The 3,197-nt window shown below is 56.5% G+C and overlaps 1 long non-coding RNA gene across 2 annotated transcripts in view; it reads left to right on the top strand.

Annotated features, from left to right (window-relative positions):
* LOC102485079 (uncharacterized) overlaps positions 1 to 3,197 on the top strand; it is a 21,669-nt gene that overhangs the window by 10,568 nt on the left and 7,904 nt on the right. The window lies entirely within an intron of this gene.

Genomic DNA, 3,197 nt, shown 5'->3' with positions numbered 1-3,197 from the left:
CATCTCCCCTGGGGGGGGGTGATTTCTTGCTTTTTGTCTCTCCGTCTCTCTCTGTCTAGTGAATGCACGTGCCCTATAACAAACACCTCTCCAAAAAAAAAAAAGAATTATTGATTTAATCTTTTTTATTCATTCATTCATTTTAATTTGACCAGAGACACACACACACACAGAGGGAGAGAGAGAGAAAGTGAAAACTACCAGGTCTGGGACTCGAATCATGGTCGGCCGTGTGGGAGTATCCAGCGCCTTAACCATCACGTCACTTGCTGGTCCCCCTCCTCCTGGGGTTTTGGGCATGCATGTACATGCACCCAGTGAGCTTTTTTAGCCACTGGGTCTAGGACTCAAACCATGGTTGACTACATGGGAGTCCAGCATCGTAACCATTGTACCATATGCTGGCGCCGGAATTCCAGTTGTTTCAAACACCGTAGGGAGCAGACGAGACACCTCTGTCCCTCTGTGGGTCTGGCCTGGCTCCAGGGTCCTCATTTCATAGTCTTCGCCTGTTGACTGCTGGGAGCTGAGGCTGGGAGCTTGCCATGTACCCTAGAGTCCCTGGGCATTCGGTTTCCTCATGGGCAGACCTGGGGGACACGCTTTGTAGACTGACCCGCCCAGGGGAGACCCAGATCTGGACAGCAGGGGAGGGTGGTCATCCCTGAAAAAGCCACTTCTCTGCTCCTGGCATGTGCGAGGGCCTTAATGGACATAACACCTGCCAAGACTCAAGGCCTCCTTCCATCCTGAGACGGGGCCACCCCAGACGAGTGGCTCTGGGCACCCATGGGTGACAGGTCCCAGCAGTCTACTGTTATGGAAGGGTTCCTGGACGAGGGGTCTGATAGTAGCTCTGTGGTTGCTGACCTGGGACACTCGGGTCCCCAAGAGGGCGGTGTCCATGTTGTCTCGGTCACTTCCATGTCCCCAGCTCCCAGACCAGAGCCTGGACACAGAAGGCACTCAATAAAGACTTGTAAAATGAAAACAGGAGCTTAGAGCTTGATAGCATTTACCCCGGCTAGGAACTGAGCAACCCGAGTGGTAGGTATCATCTATTTCGGACATGAGGAAACGGAGGCACAGAGAGGTTAAGTAACACGCCCAGGGCCACACGGCTGGCATGTGACAACGAGGGTTCAAACTCGGCCTGCCTGCAGAGCTGGGTGCATGCTGCCTCTGGGATCGTGTGGTGTCTCTCTCCGTGGGGTTGAGGTCACGGACGCTGGGCTTCTGTGTGAGTCCCTGCTCGTTTGTTTCAGCCTGGCATACAGTAGCTGCTCAAAAAATGTCTGTTGAATCAATGATGAAAACTCTTTGTCTCTAGTTTTTGTTCTTTTTAAAGTTTGCTGTGGGGCACACCCACTGGAAAGAGATGATGAGCGAGAGCGAGAGACAGAGAGAAAGGAAGTGAGCGATCACCCCAAGCCGGGGTGGCCACACCGCAGCCCCGTCTCCAGTCTGCTCTGGGGATTTGGGGTATGCACGCACATGCACCCAGCGTGAGTTTCGAGCTGCTAGGTCTGGGACTCGAACCATATAGTAGCCGTGTGGGGTCTAGTGCCTTAACCTCCATGCCATCTGCTGGCCCAGCTCTGTCTCTTTGAGTCCTCAGACGGGTCACTTGTCTCCAAGTGCCAGTTTCTTTAACTGCAACTGGTTTGCTCTGAGTACCCATCTGACTGTGTTGTTTTGACAACGAAATGAAAGAATGGAATGTGTGTGTGTGTTGGGAGGGGGGGTCTTGTGGTTTGAGTAGGAAAACTTCCAGTCAGCCAGAGCTGGCTCAGTTTAAGCTGCCTGCTTTCCAGCTGTGTGACCTCAGGCAAGTGACTCGCCCTCTCTGAACTTCAGTTTCCTCATCTGTGTGACGAGGCAGTTTGGATGGTGGGAACCTGGGTTTTCCCAGGCCCCTGTCTGGATGGGCAGTGACTGGCCCTGCAGCCTCCCTGACCCCAGATCTCGGGGCCTGAGGCTCCTGAGGAGGAAGCCCCACGGGCTCTCTGCATAACCTCAGACAGGGCGACTCCTGGCGGGTGGGAGGAGAGGAGACTCATTGGGCCTGCCTGGGGCTGAGAACCTTCCAGCACCTGCGTGCACTGGGTTGAGCAGTGCCTTTCCCCGCCCTGCCCATGAGGAAGGAGATGGGAGCCTAGTACCAGGCCTGTCCTCTGAATGCTGGGAACCCCCCGGGAGGTGGGCGCGGGGCCGTGCCCAGTGTATAGAAGGGAAGCCGAGGCTCCCAGAGGGGTGTTGACTCACTCCAGATCCAGCACCCGGTTCCTCCAGTTCCTGGATCTCCATGTCTGACCCTTCTTAGGTAGGGAAGGAAGGAGTGGAAGAGACCCCCGAGTGGGAAGGTCCGGCCCCCAGCCCCGGACGGCATTTTCCAGGAGAGAAAACAGGGCTGGTCTTACTCTGTGCAGGGCGCCCCTTCCACCCTCATGGCCAGGTCTGGGGGGTCCAGCCCACCCCCAGGAGGTCCTGCAGCTGCCCTCCCGCCTTGGCTCCCTGTCCTGGGCACCTCATGCCCTCCACTTCAGGGCCTCTGCATTGCGGAGTCCAGCGGCCTGGCACGCCTTCTTGTCCCCCAGGTCTTAGGTCCTCAGCGGCCCCCACAGCTTGGTTTTCCGCACGGTCTGCATCACATCCAACATGACCCGGCTGGATTCTCCCCTGCTGGCTTGTTCTCTGCTAGCCCCTGCGCGGTCGGCTCTGGGGCTGGGCCTGGGCCTATCTGCTGCGTTGGCATCGCGGCCACTCCTAGCACTGTGCTCAGCAGCTCCAGGTCTGAATGAGTATTTGTATTATTATTATTATTTGTTTGGAGTGTTTTTCAAACCACTCTAGGACTTTTACCATGTCGTCAGCCATGTGGGATCCCACCTCCTTAACCTCCACGCCACCTGCTGGCCCTGAGTGGATATGCCGAATGAACTCGGGCATGGCTAAATGCTTGGCACAGATAGGTTTCCGACGGCCGAGGAGAGGAAGTCGGAGGGCTAGGAAAAGCACAGGCTTGGGTTCAAACCCTGCCTGCTGTGTGACCTTGGCCAGTGCTGTGCCCTCTCTGTTTCTGGACCTTCATCGCCTCAGCTAAAATAAGGAGTGACCCCAGTGACTGACTGCAGGGTGGTCGGGAAGCCTACCCCGCCTCTGCCCCCGTGCCCCAGCTGGCGCTGCTGCCACCCTAC

The sequence above is a fragment of the Tupaia chinensis genome, unplaced genomic scaffold (assembly GCF_000334495.1).
Source record: "Tupaia chinensis unplaced genomic scaffold, TupChi_1.0 Scaffold000049_1, whole genome shotgun sequence".
Taxonomy (NCBI): Eukaryota; Metazoa; Chordata; class Mammalia; order Scandentia; family Tupaiidae; genus Tupaia; species Tupaia belangeri.
Note: the sequence above shows the minus strand (reverse complement) of the source record. Positions and strands in the feature narration are given on the sequence as shown.